This window comes from Protopterus annectens, chromosome 11.part0 (assembly GCF_019279795.1).
Source record: "Protopterus annectens isolate FY-2018-M chromosome 11.part0, PAN1.0, whole genome shotgun sequence".
Taxonomy (NCBI): domain Eukaryota; kingdom Metazoa; phylum Chordata; order Ceratodontiformes; family Protopteridae; genus Protopterus; species Protopterus annectens.
Window position 1 is genome coordinate 1,547,244,430 of NC_056745.1, and position 18,550 is coordinate 1,547,262,979.

Here is an 18,550-nt window from a genome sequence, read left to right on the forward strand (position 1 = left end):
GAGAGGGGCACACCTGACTGTTACTATTAGTGTATGTAGGATGGGGGGGGCACACCTGCACTTCTACACATTTGCTAGGATTGTCCTGGTATGTCAGGTACTCCATTTCAGTCTGTAGTCTTGCCTATTGTGCTGACTAGAGGCATACCAGTGTACTACAGATCCTAGCTTTCACTGCCTACATATTAGTTTCACACTTCCTAGCCTTCACATCTACCATCCAACTGCCTAGCCTGCTATAGTCTGTCTGTGTAAGCCTGGGGGGGTACACATAGGGCTCATTCATAGGCCATAGTGCAGCAGTTGTTTGCATTTGTCTACACCTATCCTGCTGACTGTAACAGTTGTTGTGTATGTGCCTCCCCAACTGGCATGTGTGAGTCACTTACCTTGTGGGTGTCCCAGTATTGAGGGTGGTACTGCAGGGCTGCCTATGTTGGATGCACAGAGTACACTCCCTATACATGGTTGAGCACAGGTAGTGTCATGTTTGTTATCCCTTTTACTGTATGTGCGAGTCGGAGAGAGGTGACATTCCCTGGGTCCCTACTGTGTCAGTGCATGTGCTATACATTGCCTCTTTGCCAGGGCCAGGGCATATAGGGCATGCCTCCTTCTGCCTACTGGGGCAGGCTCAGGTTGCTCCTCCTCCAAGTCACTCTGTGCCTGTGCAGGCCTTGGCAATGGTGGGGGCTGTGTGGCCCTGCTCCATGCTGTTCCTACTGCAGCTGTTTCGATAGGATCATATTGTGTAGGTTGGCACATACAAGGACTATTTGGGTACATGTAGTTAGTGTGTACTGCAGGGCTCCACCAGATGTGTCCAGACACCAGAACTGTGACTTCAGCATCCCAAACCCACGCTCTATTATGATTCATGTTTGTGCGTGTGCCTCATTATGGAGTTCTTGTTCGGGTGTGTGTGTGCATTTCTGATGGGTGTCATCAGCCATGGCTCCAGTGAGTATCTAGCATCCCCCACTAGGTGACCATGTGGGATGTCCCCACTGGCAAATCTGTGGTACAGCTGCATCAGATGCCAGATGTGTGAATCGTGGTAGCTTCCAGGGCAGCCAGCACACACATTCATTATCGCACACAACCTGGCAGTTGATGGAGGGGAAGCCCTTGCAGTTGATGTAGACTCTACCCCGTCACCGGGTATTGCTTTGATGCATATGTGCATGCAGTCTATTGCACCCACTACCTCGGGGTATTCTGCTATTTGATGGAAATGATGCATATTGCTGGCCAACAGCTCACAGGTAATGGGGAGGTATACGTGCTCACTGACATGTGCTAACATGGCATCCAGGAACTGGTGGAGTACCCTAGATGCTGATGCATGTGATATCCCCATCATATCCCCAGCTGGCCTTTGGAAGGTACCTGTAGCTAGTATACGTAGGCCTACACATACCTTGGTATCCACTGGGATGGGTTCCCCTCTGTTAGTTCTGTGTGTGAGGCGTGGCCGGCACAGCTCAACAATCTACTGTAGGAGGTCCCTGTCCACCCTAGAGCACGCCACTATCTCCAGCTCATGTAGCCCTTGGTAGTTACCCTGGGTCTCTACACTCTTCTCTGTCTCCTCACTGTGGGTTGCTCAGCAGCATTCACATCATCACCACCCTCAGCCTCTTGCACATGCTGGTTTATGATAGCAAAAGCAGCCCCTAGCATTATTTCTCTTGCTTTTGTTTTCTAAAATTTCCCCATTTGTATACACTGGTGGTGCAGAGTTACTGGGAATAACAAAGGGGAAAGGTGTTTGCATAGTTTATAGTGGTGCGCTGGGCTGGGCTGCTTCCTGTGTGATTGGCTGTGTCTGATACATTTCACCTGTCAGCTCAGCTAGTTCTCCTTGATTACCTTCCTACTGCTGTTTTCTCTTCCCATTGCCTCCCTGTTTAAGCCTGTGTGTGTGCCGCGCAGAGTGCTCAAATGTGCACAGAGCTGTCATTTCCTGGTTTAACTCCCTTTTTCTTCCTGTGAAACCCGGTGTGCATCATGCACACCCGCTTACACTTTGTCAGGAGTGCTTGGCAGCTTGGACACACCTCTAGCTTAGCTGTGCTAAGCTAGGAGCAGTCCCGAGCCACAGGGCTCCAATCCATTTACAGTATTCCTGATGTCACCTATCTCCTAGTCTTGCACCCAGCTATTTCTACTCTTATACTCTGGGGACCTGCCTTACACCGTGGGGAAATCTGGGATTTACTATCCTTCCCCTCATTTGCATAGGATTGCCTGCTAATGCATAGTTACATATCCCACACTGAGCCTCCCCCTTAGCAACCATTACTCACTGGCCAGGTTGTCTTATGCCTGCCATTGAATTGCATGGCTGAATACTGCTTTTAGTTAGACTGCTTATTTTAGGTTTGTTTTATTATTTTCCCCCTATCCCATTTGCGCACTGCTGCCCTATGCTTAAACAGGCAAGATCGATGACAGAAAAATAAAATTTGTTTTTATTTTTTACACATTTTGCAATGCCAATGGCCTTCTACTTGGCCATTGGTATGCTTCATCACTGATATGCAGCCTTTATTTGGTGCTGTCATAGCTCTGTTTTGTAGTTTGCAGAAACGTATTCGGTTACTAACCGAGTACGTTTCTACAGACTGCACTCATCCTGCACTGACAGCTGCCTGCTTCCTGAATCACAAATTACCCTCATTTACATGGTTTTCATCTGCAAATGAGGGTAATTTGCATACAGGGGCTCGGTCCGTGCAGGATTAGCGTAAGAGCTTACTTGCACATCCTGGGAGCTCGTTCCTGGATCGCACATCAGCCATATTGCCGAAAATAGCTCTTAAACTATTCCTGCACGCTATAACGGGCTTCGTAAATCCAGGGGATTGTTTAGAAAACTACACTTATTTAGAGAATGGGACACTGTACATTAAACCCTAACTGGAGAACGTTCTCCAACATGGTGTTAATGTACAGGTAATACCTAGGGAAAACAAGTCTGCTGCTTCACAGCATCATATTAAGCTGCAGTGGAGTTCCGACTATAACAAAGCAAATGGCCACTGTTATTTTACACTTGCTAAACAGCACTTTTGCTGTTTAGCGAGCATAAAATTAAAATAAGTAAATACTGTAAAAAAATAGAAAAGTCTGTGTTTATTTTATTGTCTGCGTGTTTGAGTGTTTGAGTGGGGTGTGCATGAAAGCGGAAGTGAGAGTGAGAATGAGATCGATATCAAGATCAAGTAGTGGCTGCGATCGCATACCCCTCATCCTCTTAGCTCAAAAATCTGGATAAAGTCTAAAATAATAGTGGGACAAAGGCACAAAAATAGGGACAGATTTCAAATATTGCTTTTATAAAATTTAAAAGTTGCTAGAATAACAGGATTTGTTTTAGCATTTATTTTCTGAAGAAGAGAAGTCATTATTTTGTGATCCACAATGATTTACTAGCAAAACAAAAATGTTATGAGAAAGAAACTTAAAAAATGAAGCAAAAAACTGGACATTCTGCAAAAAAAATGGACAGTTGAGAGGTATGCGATATGAAACTTTTAACGGCTGGCATGATTAAATGTGTTTAATCAACTGTGGTTTAAATGTATTCTGCTTATAGGTGTGTGTGTGTGTGTGTGTGTGTGTGTGTGTGTGTGTGTGTGTGTGTGTGTGTATGTGTAGACATGAAATAGTTACTAAGCTAATATTTTGGATGTAAAATAATTCCTCCAACAACAGTTACATGTACTACAGCAAGTCTGAAATAACATGTGAAAAGTAAGGCACATTGCAAGCACAAGCCACTCTCAGCCACAACTTCCCTCCAAAATTACACCTACCATGACAACAAGAAAATAGGGAACAAAAAACAACATAGTTTATACACACATGAACTAGACTTTCAAAATAATAATTGCCTGTCAGGAACACAGCAAGTTAAAAACATCCTCATCAAAATATATATGAAAACTGCATTCACAGAATGTCATATTAGATGTATAATGGCATTACAGAAAAAAATGTATATAGTTACTTAAGATATATTAATCGCTGCATTAATTCACTGCTGTCAAAACCTCACTTATAATAAACTATAAGTCAAGTTTAAAAAAAGACCATACATAAAAATACAAACCCTGTTCCTATTATTTCCAATGCAGAGCACTTAAAATGCACAATAAAGCACTTATTTCCCGTTTTTCTCCTTTTAATGAATATGTCAAAACCACACCACTAAATAAACACACACTCTTTGAAAGCATCCGCACAAATGAAGCATCTTCATATTCATGCTTTCAACTTTTACTGCTGTCAAACTGATAAAAGGACCTCCCAGATCAAGACAGAGCCTATACTGATCTTATCAGCATGTTCAACACTATGATGTCATGCCAGGCAATAAACAAGTAGCCCTGCCCAAGGCCGAAATGTTCCGCTTCATTTTAAATGATTATTTAAAAAAATGAAATGCAAATAAACTAATGGCTATGGATTCCGTCTTTGAGTATCTTATGCAGTGAAATAATGAAAATAAATGGGAAAAAACATAAGTCAAACTATAGACGTGATGTTTAAGAAGATTGGGTCTGCAGTTCTAGTGGAAGTAAAAATGTAGCCTGGTCTGTTCGAGTTGGAAAACACACAGGTAGGCTTAAAGTGATAGTTTCATTGGCCAGAGGGCTTTTTAAGTTGTTTTAGTCACTTCTTTGAGTCTGTAAATTCTGCTGCTCATTGTGCAGTGGCATTTAGCAGCATATTGTATAGATGCAGGCAACTTAGAAACCTATAAAACTTCCCCTGTAACTTTACCCAGTACTAACTTGCTCAAAGAGCAACTTTCTTGTTTAGAGCACTGACACGTCTTCAGTTATACATAGCCTAATTGTAGTTTCTACCCTCACAGTGCCCATGTTAGCCTGCTGTACTATACCTTTTGCAGTTCACCTAAAAATAACCTAACAATGCAGATGGGTGCTTTCCCGATTTCTCTGCCAGCAGCTTGGTAAATATGAGCATCCTGAGACAATAAAGGAATTTTTTCAGGTTCAGTGGCAACTGACTTAAACCTTAGAGAAATGCACACAATATGTGAGAGATGTAATTACACATTGACACGGAAGGCAAGGCTCTCACATAAAAGCACTCATAATAATAATCAGGTTGCTAGTAACATAAGCATTATACCCACCACACATAGTACTAACCTAAAACATAGGCCAACATATGCTGAGACAATTAAAGGAAACCTTTTCAAATCCCAAAGACCTCTTAGACATTCATCCCATCCTACAAAAGGAATCCTCAGCAACCCGCAAAAGCAGTCTAGAAAAACAACACCCAACACAACACTTATAGGCACATTCTTTGGGCTCTCAACTACAAAGTCAATTAGGTCCAGCCAACACACTACTCACTATTTTAATCAGAGGAGACTCTGTTATTAAACATAAATACATACATATGTCTTGCTCATCAGGATAAAAAAAATCATTGGGAGTTGTCTATCAGATGCCGGTATCCACCACATCACCCACCCACTCAAGTCATTACACCACAACTACAAATTTGACTCAGTTGTAGTACAAGTGGGTGTAAATGTCCTGAGACATAACTCCCTCAATTATATGATGAGAGACATTATGAAGCTCTCAGAATACGTGACTAGCATTGAGCAATATTCTACCTTCTCCAATAATGATGCCACAATAAGAATGAAAGATGATTGACTTCAATAATTGACTTAGTTTCTGGTGTCATTCCAAGGAAATACAATATCTCTCAGGATAGGAGAATATGGTCAACAAACAATATAATGGTCTGCACCTGTCCTCTCCAGACCTCTGTATATTGACTAAAGCATTATTCTCTCCATAGTGCCTTTTTTATTTATTGCCAAACTGGCAAACCTTCTGATGCAACAAAACCAGCCCAAAGGAATCTAAATGAATTGCTGCTCAGTACCAGGAGCCTAAACAAAAAACTCCACTTCATCCAGGCACTCCTCCCTCTGTAGAATGTGGACATCTGTGAAGTTACTCAGACATAGTTTAAAGCTATAGAGATCATCCCAGCAGTGCAGGGCAATACAATGCCTTTCACATAATCAGACCAGCTATTGCAGAGGTAGAGACCATAAGTGGAGGTGTCTCAATATATCTCAATAACAAACACTCATCTGACTTCCAAGATGGGCGCACACTGAGTAACAGCTTGTTTCTAGCTCTTCCAATGTGAACACAGAAATTCAACAGAGAAGGCCAGTAGACTTGTGTTTATAGGCAAATTTCAATAACTCTCTAGTAAGTGCACTGCCTGGATGTCAGGAATAAAGAAATACAGAAGATGTAAAAATGAGCAATGTGGATGAAAGGAAAAATGCCTCAGAAGTTAATTCCACAACGATTTAATCCACAACACGTAGCAACAAAACATTAACGCACTTTACAACCACTGCGTTTTCGTCCACTCAGGCTGTTGGACTTCATCAGATAAACACATTTCCATTAATTAGACTTGCTTATTAATGTATTTAAAAGCTGAATCACCCTATAATGTTAAAGTGCATCTTACACTTAAGACAGAAGAGTGTTTGTGGAGAATGACTAATCATTGCACACCAGGCAGAAGAGGAACAAATACATTTCACTATTGAGGGAATGTCAAGATACATGTGTGAGATTCAGACTGCTGTATCCAGCTGTCTTTAAGGTATTCTTCCCTGGAGGAACAAAATCATTTTTGATAAAGTGCATGCTAAGGAGGAAATACAAAAGTTTGTCCAACAAAAAGTGAGCTGTGAGACTGGGGAAGATTCTGCTTCTTGTTCTTCTGGTAAGGAGGACCACAGAGAACCTGTATCTGTGAAACCTTTTTTAGTATTTCAATGGTAAATGTTGGAGAGAAGGAAGGGAGCATGAGGGTTGACTAGACGAATCAAGAGTAAATTGGAAATGAAGCAGACAGGATATGGGCGATGGAGAAAAACAGTAATAAAACCAGTGACTCAGTCTGGGATTACAATGCAATAATTATGTTTGTGAAATGTGACAGAAGAAGAAAATCTGGTAATACCGGACTTTTTTAAACTTTCTTGGATTTTTGGGTGACTCTAAAGTATATGCTCTACTTCATGTCATTAATGTTTGGAAAAATACTTTGGGGGAAGAGAGAGGGGAGAAAGCAAACTACAATTAAAGAAAACATTTTCTTTTCTTTAATAGTATTGTATTTGTGGTGTATGGTTTTCTTTACACCCTGTTTGTACGTGTAACTGGGATTGTAAACAGGTGCTATTGTTTTTCTTTTTCTCCCATCTTATTTCTTTCTTCTTGTACAGTTTTGAGAAATATAGGCAATGCAATGCAAAAAATAGCTGGGTTAAAAAGGCATAACAAAGTGAAAATTAATGTACTTTTCTTCATTTTTGCATGGGGAAATGACTGTATCAAGGACTTTAGATAGATCAGTTTTAAGAGAGAGCAAGTAAATGAAACTATTATGAGGCTTTTTTTCTAGCAAATGCATGTATACTTAGTAACAATTCTACAGCTTGTCTTTAGGTTTCCATGGAAATTATCTGATAAAGAGAAACTGGCTGTATGGTTCTCATGTCTCCATGGATAAAATCTGATAAAGAGAAACTGGAGATAGTCTGCTGGGAGGGGATTGGTTGAGGGGGAAAAAAGAAAAGAAAAATTGGCTAGAACATAATGTTCTCTGAAAGCAAGCAGGGGTTTTCCTGGCTGAGAGGGCTTTAAAGATAAGACAAAACCAATTAGACTTGAAGTAAAGTTTTGTCACTTTCTTTATATGGGGTGTTTTTTTTTTCTTTTTTTTTCTTTTCTTTTTCTCCCTTCTTCTCTCTTTTTCTTGGTAGAGTTTTAAGAAATATAGGCACTGCAAATAAAAATATAAGGTAATGAAACAAAAATGAGACACTGGCACTTTCCCTAAAAAAGGAGGGAGAGAGGAGAAATGGGGGAGAAAGGAAAGGTCTGGTTCAGAGACTATGACAAAAGAAAAATCAGTGTACTTTTTCCCATGCTTGCATAGGGAAATGATTAGGTTGTGAGCGAAGACATTATCCAGTAACAAGTTTATTACAAACCATGTAAATGAAAAAGAATATTGAATATTATAAGGCTGTTTTCTGGTAAACAAGGTACCCTTAGCTGTTTTGTGTCTCGTTTGCATGTCACTAGAAGACAACTTGATAAAGAGAAATGGCTTGGAGAAAGTGTTTACTGAAAGCATTCAAGTGTTTTCTCTACTGGGAGAGCTGTAAAGATAGACAAAATCAAATAGCACTTACTAATAGTACAGGCTGTACCATGCATCTTATCATGACTAACCTTTCTTTTTGGTTCACTCTAGCCTGTCTCTGTGGCTAGCAGCTTAGAACTTTTGTTTTTATTAGGAAGCAAAAACTTCAATATTTGAAGATGTACATAGTTTTGTGTTTTTATTTATTTATTTTATTTATTATTTATTTTACATTTGTTGGCCATGTTTGTCTGACTAAGCTAAGTAGCCCTTTTTCAGCTGAGACCCGGGGAGAAAAGCTCCACAGACTATAATTTACAAAAATAAGTAAACAATCAACAAATGATTTACAGAAGCTATTAAAAGCAAGATATACATAAAAAGTAAGGATTTACTACAGTAAACTAATCATTATAGTCAATGTTATTATTAAATTAACAGGTTTAAGAGGGGTTTGGGAGGTTGTTTGTTCTATTTGAGGGCTTTCAAAAAACAACAAGTTATGTAAGATGTGCTATAGGCTTAAATGGATATGACAACAAACAACTGTATAAAATTGAAGACCAACTTGCTGAACAGCATATGAATGTAACATAAAAGTTGGAACTAGACATTTAACAAAAAAACAGTTATACCTAAAAGGTGGTAAAAATAACTATATAAGGAAGTGATGGCTTCTGTAATGTTTTTCAATCTGAATGGTCTTACAGATAAATATAAAAAAGAAAGTGTAGTGAACTATATTAAAATGTAGAGTGCAAATAGCTATTCTACAGGATACACACCTGGAAAGAACTGAACATGTGAATTTGATAAAGAAAGGTTTTCAGGATGGTTGTTCATTGGAACATCTGGGGCAGAGGAAAGAAGAGTACCTATATTAATTGCAAGAGGAGCTCCAATAGTGATAGAAGAGGAAAAAAGATAATAATAGAAGATGTATAGTACTAAGGGGCTACTGGCAAGGGAGGAAGATTATACTGTTATGCATTTACATTCCACCTAAAACTGCTATAATGGAGCTTAAGAAAATTCTGCGAAAAATAATCAGCTTTCAGCAAGGAATATTATTTATAGGTGGAGACTGGAATTTGCTTTGCAACAGTGAAGATGTGTCTGGGGGCCTAAAAGGGAATATATAACAAAGGAGGGTAATTTTTTGAAGAAATTTATGAAAATGTTTGGCATGGAAGATATCAATTCAGTACTAGGAGCTCAGAGTGAATTTACATATTCTCCAAGATACAAAAACTGGGGAACATGTGCATTTAATTGAAGGTCTTGAAATGCACCCAATAGCTATTTCAGATCATGTGCCAATAATAACTAAAATAAAAACACAAGGTAATGAAGCAAAAATGAGACACTGGCACTTTCCCACCTATCAGCTGAAAAGAGAGGAATTTAAGGAATGGGATTTGGAATTAATTCATGAGCTACTAGAGAAGATAGAAATTGTTTCTGAAAATATAGCTAGGGAGTGGGTAAAATTAAAGTGGAGTTTAAAACTAGGGTGGAAATAAAGGAAAGGGAGATATGGCTCAAAAGTAACAAGAATTATTTAGATAGACTGATAAATATTAAAGTATTGCAAAATAGGGGGAATCTCTCAGAACAAGAAAAGAAGCAACTACAGACTGCTAAACAGAAAATAAGGGATTACCTCGATAACATGCACTACTTTAGAAAGATTGCTGTTAATCAACTGTTTTTGATAATTCTGGAGCACAGAAAATTTTAGCACAACGACTCAGGCAACAGAAAGTGGAAAGGGCTGTCACCAAGCTTAAGGAGCCTATAACAAGGAAGATAACAAGAGACCCTGTAGAAGTATTAAAAATATTTCAAAGATGTATGAAAGTTTTTATAAAGCAGAGAAATATGGAAATCAAGAAAAGGTACAAATGGAAATGTTTATGGAAGAATTTAATATTCCAAAGTTAGAGGCAGATGAGGTTCAATTACTAACAGTTAGGATAGGAAGAGATGAGATAAAATTGGCTATATATAACCAATCTACAGGAAAGTCCCCAGGAATAGATGGTATTCCTGTGGAAGTCTGGAAACTAGGAGGGAAAAACTGATAAAGATCTGCAAAGTTTTTTTAACAGCATTTTAAGAGAAGGAGAAGTAATAGCATCCTGGAAGAAGGCGGTGGTAATGATAATACCTAAAGAGGGTAAAGAACCATCGGATGCAGCTTCATACAGGCCTATTTCAATACTAAACCATGATTATAAAATGTTTATGTCTATAATGGCTAAAAGAATGTCAAAAGTGATACCAAAATTGATAGATATGTATCAATGTGGTTTTGTGGAGGGAAGGCAAACATTTGACAATATTAACAGAACATTGATGATCCAGAGGGAAGCAGAATATAAGAAAATACCACTGTTACTGGTGGTTCTTGATGCCGGAAAAGCATTTGACAGAGTAGACTCAGGCTTCATGAGCAGGGCAATGGAAGCATTTGCTTTCCCTGATACAATTATAAGGTTGATTAGGAGTAAATATATATATATATATATATATATATATATATATATATATAAATCAGAGGTGATGGCATCCTCTCTGAAAACTTCTGCTTGAGTAGAGGAACCAGGCAGGGTTGTCCGCTTTCCCCTTTGTTGTTTGCATTATATTTAGAACCACTGGCAAAGAAAATAAGGGACTCAGAAATTCAGGGATATAATTGGTATGGTAGTCAGGAAAAGCTGTCTATTTGCAGATATTATTTTGTACATGACAAAATCAGAAATGGATATTACAGTGTTGTGTGACATTTTAAGACAGTTTCAGATCTTCTCAGGATACAAAATGAATGAAGCTAAACAAAGGCAATAGCAGTAAATTATGTACACAAATTGGTCCAACAATATCCATATTTATGGGGACATTATAAAATGAAGTATTTACGAGTATGGATTAGAAATGACTGCTGTGGCAGCTAAGGATATGTGGGAAGAAACTAAACAGAAGACAGTACAAAACTTGAGAAAGTGGAGGCTTTGTTATTTGAATATGAATACTAAGATACAAGCAATTGAAATGTTTTTAGTCCCTTTAGTCTTATTCACAGGTCAGGCATATTTTATCAACCAAAGCAGAAGCTGTGGATAGCAATCAAAGAAGAGTTGAAGGATTTTATCTGGGAAGAGAAGACAGCAAGGGTCAAGTGGGATAAGCTGATTCTTTCAATACAACAAGGCAAACTAGAATTACCCAATTTGAGGGGGTATTTTTGAGCAACACAGTTAAGGCTGTTATACATAGCACAAGCAGAAAGCTATAATTCAAAGTTGAAATGAATGATGATGATACAGGAGGGAATCTCAAGAAATAAGGAGAGATTGGTATTTTGGATGCAGACTCTTAAGGAGAACAACAAAAATCATAAGAGTATTAGATTCATAAAATATCAGGGAGTATTCTAAGAACTATACCAGCACGAGAATGAAGAAAAGAGATTCTGAAAATAGGGATGACTGTGGTTTGGGATACAGATAATAGGCAAGAGGGGGCTGGAATTTATTGGAGAAAACTGGCAAAGGAACCAAGTTATTGGGAGCAAATAACTAGAAAGGGAAAAGTAATAGAATGGGAAGAGTCTAAGAATGTATTTGGACTGCAGGTTTGAGAATACCTTCCCTATCAAGGATTGATAGATTATAGCCAAAGGGAAAGAAATAGGAGGGTCCTAAATTAAAGACCAGCACTGGTAGAGTTTTTCATAAAATCTAGAACAGAAGCTGCCATTAAAGACGAATAATTAGTAGAGCATATAAAATATTGCATGATAATATAAGAATCGATTAGAGGAGATTAAAAAGGATTAGGAGATCAGACTGGATAAGCAATTCACAAAGAGACAATGAGGGATATATGTATATCTCCCAAATATGCAACAAAATCTAGAAGATTTAGGATCTTTGCCTTGAAGTGTTTACATAGATATTTTTGTACCCCAAGTAGACAAAAAGAGGTGGCTGGGAACATATTTTTTGGGAGTGTAGTGAACTGGTGGACTTTAAAGATTCCCTGTGGATCACTCTGTCAGAGATGCTGGGTAAGTGGATTGGATTGACTGGGGAGATCATTTTTTGAGCTATGATACAGAATCAGAATTGCCTAGACATAGTAAAGCCTTGCTGATTCTAATTATGGTGGCTGCCAAAAAAGCAATTACTAGAAAATGGAAATCAAAGTCTAGACTAACTGTACTAGAACTAGTGAGTATAGTAAGAGAGATAAAACAACTGGAATTGGGATCTTTAGAAAATGGACTCAGCAAACCACATAGAAAAAAATGGGAATTGTGGGAACAGTGTATGCAGAGAAGGAATGAGGTTTAAGAGGCAGGATTTGAATGAGCCATATAATGCTTAACTGACAATGACTGGATAGATTATAAGTGACGTATAATGTTTGCAGTTACAGTTGTTTCACTGGTGTCTGTGATGTATAATGTTTGCAACCAAAGTGGTGTCGATGTTTGTTTTTCATTTAAATAAATGTAAGATTATGTCATACATGATAATTTAATAAAGATGTTTACTGAAAAGAAAACAACAAACACACATCAAAAGTAATCAACCAGGATGACATGCTTCAGCTTCTCCATGTCCAAATTTCCATAGGCAAAGTCCCATATCATATCCTTGCAGGCTACAGGCCACACTCTATGACCTAAGTAACCCATAACTTGTACTTGGACTTACCGGAGGTCCTCACCATTCAACCCAATACCATTTTCATGTGTGACTTCAACTACACCACTATAAACTGGATACTTACATGACCCCAGACTTACAGGCCCAGAGATTCCTGGACTTTGTAAACACAAACACCTTGGACCAGATATTCCATACTTATATGAGGGATACAAACATACTTGACCTGGTACTCAGAAACATAAGAGAATGCTGTAAACCACCCGTACGCCCTACATTTAGTGTCCTCTCTGGTGAGGTCAGACCATAAAGCAGTCTCCTTTACAATAAAAATCAGTGATGAGACCTCCTTGGCTAACCCTGTAACATTTAGGATCTATTCTAAGTTAAACTTCCAGCTACAAAGTATTAACCTGTCAAAATGTTAAGCCCCTATCCCCTAAGAACACAGCTGCCTTTGCAGAATTGTTCCCAGAAACCCTGTACAATCTTGTCAGTAAATGCATAAAGACAGCTGTGCCTACCAGAAATAAGTCCAGAATTAACTCAAAACACAAACCACCCTGGTAAACTGCAAACATAAACAGGCACTACAACAAAAGCAAAAAAAGCCACAACCATGACTGGGAAGTGTGACACCCAGCATGATAAAAGCACTCATCGATCTAAACAAACAATTAAGAGGGCAAGTTAAGTCCAGCAAAGCCAATTGTGAGGTAGAGATACCCTCACAGGGCAAAGAAAACCCCAAGACTTTCTTTAACTATATTCGAAACTTCAAAGGCAGCACACAGCAGTATGCAAACTTGATTGTGAATAGAGCAACCCACATGGATCTGGAAGATAAAGCAAGTCTGCTGGCTGAAAATTTAACTCAAATTTACCCCCATCTCTCTCTAGTCGCCCCCCCATTAAATACTATCAAACACCCCATTCAACTATCACTGGGGATTAGGTTCTTGATGTGCTGACTAAGGCCAAAAATACTGCATCAGTGGGCCCTGATAAGTTTCTAGGATGCATCCTAAACAGACTGGAACGTGACCTGTCAGGACCACAGAAGTCACTGTTTAACCACAGCCTCCAGACAGGCTTTGTGCCATGCAAATGGACAACTGCAACAGTCATCCTTCAGCACAAAGATGAGCCATCAACGGACCCCTGGAACTACAGACCCATAAGTCTGACTAGTCCCACATGTAAAGCCATGGACAGAATTATCATAAAAATGATTAATAAGGACATAGAAAATCTTCAAATACTGGATCCAACTCAGTTTAGTTTTGTCAAGGGCAGGTCATGCCCACTGTACCTGGTAGACTTCTTTGAGAAGGCCATCAAGGCAATGGAAGAGGACAAAACTGTGAATACTGCCTACCTTGACCTGGCTAAGACATTTGATACAACACTCCACTCTGGCATTGTACCTGGCACTGGACGGCACAGTGGTGCAACGGTAGAGTTGTCGCCTCACAGCAAGAGGTTTTCCAGTTCGATTCTCGGCTGGGGGGCCTTCTGTGTGGAGTCTGCATGTCCTCCTTGCGTTCGTGTGGGTTTCCTCTCACATTACAAAGACATGTGTCTGGAGCATTTCTTCCCAGGCCTCCGCTGAAAATTGGCTTGTCCCAAGTTGGATTTTCCCGGTTAACAAATGTAAAAATTAAATAAATAAATAAATTGTAAACAAACTCATAAACCCATGTGCTACACACTTTATAGTCAACTGTCTCTCAGACAGGACCCAGGAAGTTAGGATAGGGGAACCACTTCCACAATGAGGTCAGTCACTAATGGAGTCCCTCAAAACTCTGTGCTGGGGTCTGCTCCTTTTTGGCATCAAGGTTAATGGCAAGGGCCTCTGGCTAACCAAGTTTGTCGATGATTGCACATTAGAAGAAGTCATAAAATTCTCCAAAGATGTTAACATCCTACAGGAAGGACTAACACAGACAAATGACTGTTGCCAGAGCCAAGGCTTAAAACTCAATGCCAATAAATACATAATAGTACCCCTTGGGGAGTCAGTCACCCTAGGATATTACTTCATCGATAGCAAACCCCTAAGAGTAGAACCAGTAGTCAGAGATTTGGGTACACACGTAGATAATAACCTGACTTTCGATTAACATGTGTCTAAGGTAGTAAATCAATCATTCTTTGTTGCTCAACTTATTAGCAAGGGTGGGTCTATATCAGAACATCAATGTTCTAATATCGACCCGTTTTAATCGAACGCTAAAAATAGCGGAAATAGGGAAAGAATGTGGTTGGCCGGTTCTGTGGCTATGCTATTTTCAGTGCTGTGGTGGAGATTTACGAGTTGGGTTCAGGTAAGTGTGCAATTGTGTGATTGTTAGGATTAGGGCACGGGTTAGGTGAGTTAGGGTTAGGGCACGGATTAGATGAGTGCTCGATAGTGACGGACCTTAGGTTTACAGTTTGGGTTAAGGTAAGTGGATAGATAGTAGTGTATGTATAGTTTAGTGTAGGGTTAGTTGTATGATTATAAGTGTATGTGTGTGTATTGATGTTTTTTAGGTGTGCTTGTGTTGTGTGTATGTGTTTCGGAATAGCAATTTTTTTCCCAAGGAAAAAATTTGCTGTTCTGAATGTTCAATATTATGTGGTTTAGATATTTTAGGTTTGATGAAATAGCGTTCGCTATTTTCATCTTTCGATAACATGATATAAACGCGCAAGGGCATGGCATCTAAGTCCAAGGAAGTCATTGTTCCCTATACTCAACCTTCATCAGGCCAATCACTGAGTACAATGCCCCCTTCAATAAGTTCTGATGAGGCACATGCAACAATTGAAACTTCCACAGAGATTCCTCACAAAAAGAAAACATAGGGTATAAACAACTTGTCCTATACTGTCTCCTCAAAGCCATATCTATATGCTCTGTTTCCTGCAGACTGTTGAGAAGTGACCTATGCCTGACATACAAGGCATCCTTAGATCCTACTTTGATCGACCTTTTGCATATCTGCAAAACATATAGCATCAGAATTACTTGACCTAGGGATTTAAACTTTGCTTGCAACATAAATAGGACACATTGGAAGGACAGGTATGAGTCTCAGAGAATTCCCATTCTCTGGAACAGCCTACATATCTGTATGTGGCAGAGCTCCTCCCTAACCCTATTCAAGATAACTTGGAACAGTGGATAGAAAATAGTAATTACTCCCTGGGTCTGGAACCTTTGCCTCTAATGGATGAAGGTAACATGCAAATCTTGCCCTAGCTTACATATAGCCCTTAAAATAACCTCAAAGGTACATAAACCTGTGGGATAAAACTGGGATGCTTGGCTATGTTTATAAAGTCCCAGTAGTCATTAGCCTAGTATACACCTATGACCCCTAATGGTAGTAGATATAGAGTCTCATGGTTTAATTATATAAACTGAGAAAAAGGAGTCCCAATGGAGATTACTGGATTTTTGTATGAATGCTAATCTTTGATTCTGAGATGTATACTATAATAATATTTTGCTAGTGTGGCAGTGCATTTATTGGATTCCTAGTGAGATGTGAACATTAGAGTGCCAACAAATCAAAAAAGGAAAAAATCCAAGAGAAGAATGAATCTTAAAGATTGCTGTTCTCATTTAAACTTCCCATCCCTACCCCACCTCTGAACTTATATATATACCAACTCTGAGGTTGACACACCTTTGGGAAAAGGCCACAGAAATACCTCACAAAGAGGATTACCGGCCTCAAACAGATGCCCTATGCAGACCATCTCAAAAATCTCCAGCTTTACTCCATTGCATATTGCCTACTCAGAGGAGATCTCTGCCTAACATACAAAACTATGTCAAACCCAGAGCTGTTGGACATGCTCCCCTTAAAGAAATTCCAATCCCTCCAAGCTACATGCTCTAGGGACCTAAACCTTTTCACCACAGTAAACAGAACATGCTGGAGGGATAGATTCCTGTCCCAGAGACTTCCCATACTCTGGAACAAACTACCTATCTTTATCAAACAAAGCTCCTCATTAGCACTCTTCAAGAAAAATCTTGATGACTGGATGGGAAATAGTAAATTCACCCCAGGGATCACTTCTGTGGCTCTGCTCAACAGGGACACAGGAAAATAATTTTCTTGGGTGGCAAAAGCCAGGGTACCTTTTTGGCTAGGCTGATATAAGCCCTAGGGCCAATAGCCTAGTACCTACCTATAAACCCATGAACCTATGAATATTCTGAGAAATGGCCATCTCAGACTTAGTATATGTGAGTCCATTTTTTATCCATTTAGTCATCATGTTTTGAGACTCACTCAAGCAGGTCCTGATATTTCAAATGGTTACTGCATTTATCTGGCTTGTGGGGGATATTATATACCATTTTAAAGTGTAAGTTTAGGTTACAGGGTGACATAAGCCAGTAAAGTTATTTTGAAGCCAAGAAGTGGAGTAATTTATTAGGACAATGAGTTGCAAACTAGGAAGCGCACAGAACGGTAAATTAGTAAAACTGATTATGCACAGAGTAGACTAGGATGTTAGAAAGTAAAGGGTAACAAAAGAGCTTTGTTGGTGAGCTATGTCTATATAAGTTTTATTTATCTATTTATTTGTCTTTTTTGACTGGGAAAGTTCAACTGGGTAGAGCCCAGTTTTAGCGAAGGTCAAGGGAGAAAAGCTGCATCACATTAGATTTATATTAACAAGGGAATTTCAGACAGTTCTCAGAAAAACAAGTTACATTTCTCAGAAAAAAAAACTATTATGACAGTTATATACAGTAAAGTATTTACATCAACAGTTATAAGTCTAAACAGTTCATGTAACTATAAAATCTTGCAGGAAGTAAATGGATTCATACTGTAGAAGGGAAAACATTGTAAAGAAATTTAGTGTTCTTACATTTCAGTAGAGAAAGTTTTGCCAGGAGTTTAAGATACGTAATGAAGTAAGTTCAAAAATTATTTAAGAAGGGAGATTTTAGTATTGCATAGGTTTATAAAGAGTGCAAGAGATATAATGAAGTAAGTTATGAAATTATGCAAGAGGGGAGGTGAGGAGATACTAGTATTTGGTATAAGGATAGTTGACATAGCAAATGACAGAGAGCATGGTATAGGATTAGAATATGACAGAGAGCATGGTATAGGATTAGTTCTCATAGCATATGACAAACAGCATGGTATAGGATTAGTTCTCATAGCATATGACAGAGTGCATGCTATAGGATTAGTTCTCATAGCATATGACAGGGAGTATGGTATAGGATTAGTTCTCATAGCATATGACAGGGAGCATGGTATAGTATTAGTTCTCATAGCGGGTCTAGGACATTTCACTGAAAGTCAAATTAGGGTGCACTTTTCACTGAAAGATCAATTCACTGAAACACATTTCATTGAAAGTTATATATCGCCTTTTCCCCACTGTAGTGTGACTCTGGAGTTAGTATATATAGTAAGGGGGGATGTAGGGGGCACCGCCCCCCACATTGGGGGGTGTGAGGGGTGTAGCCCCCGACAAATTTTAAATACTTTCAACTATATACATGGATACTTGCAATTCCAATATATTACTGTTTTCCGAACATAAAATATACTTAAAATATGTGGGGGGTGGTGCCCTCCACTCCCCCTTACTATATATAC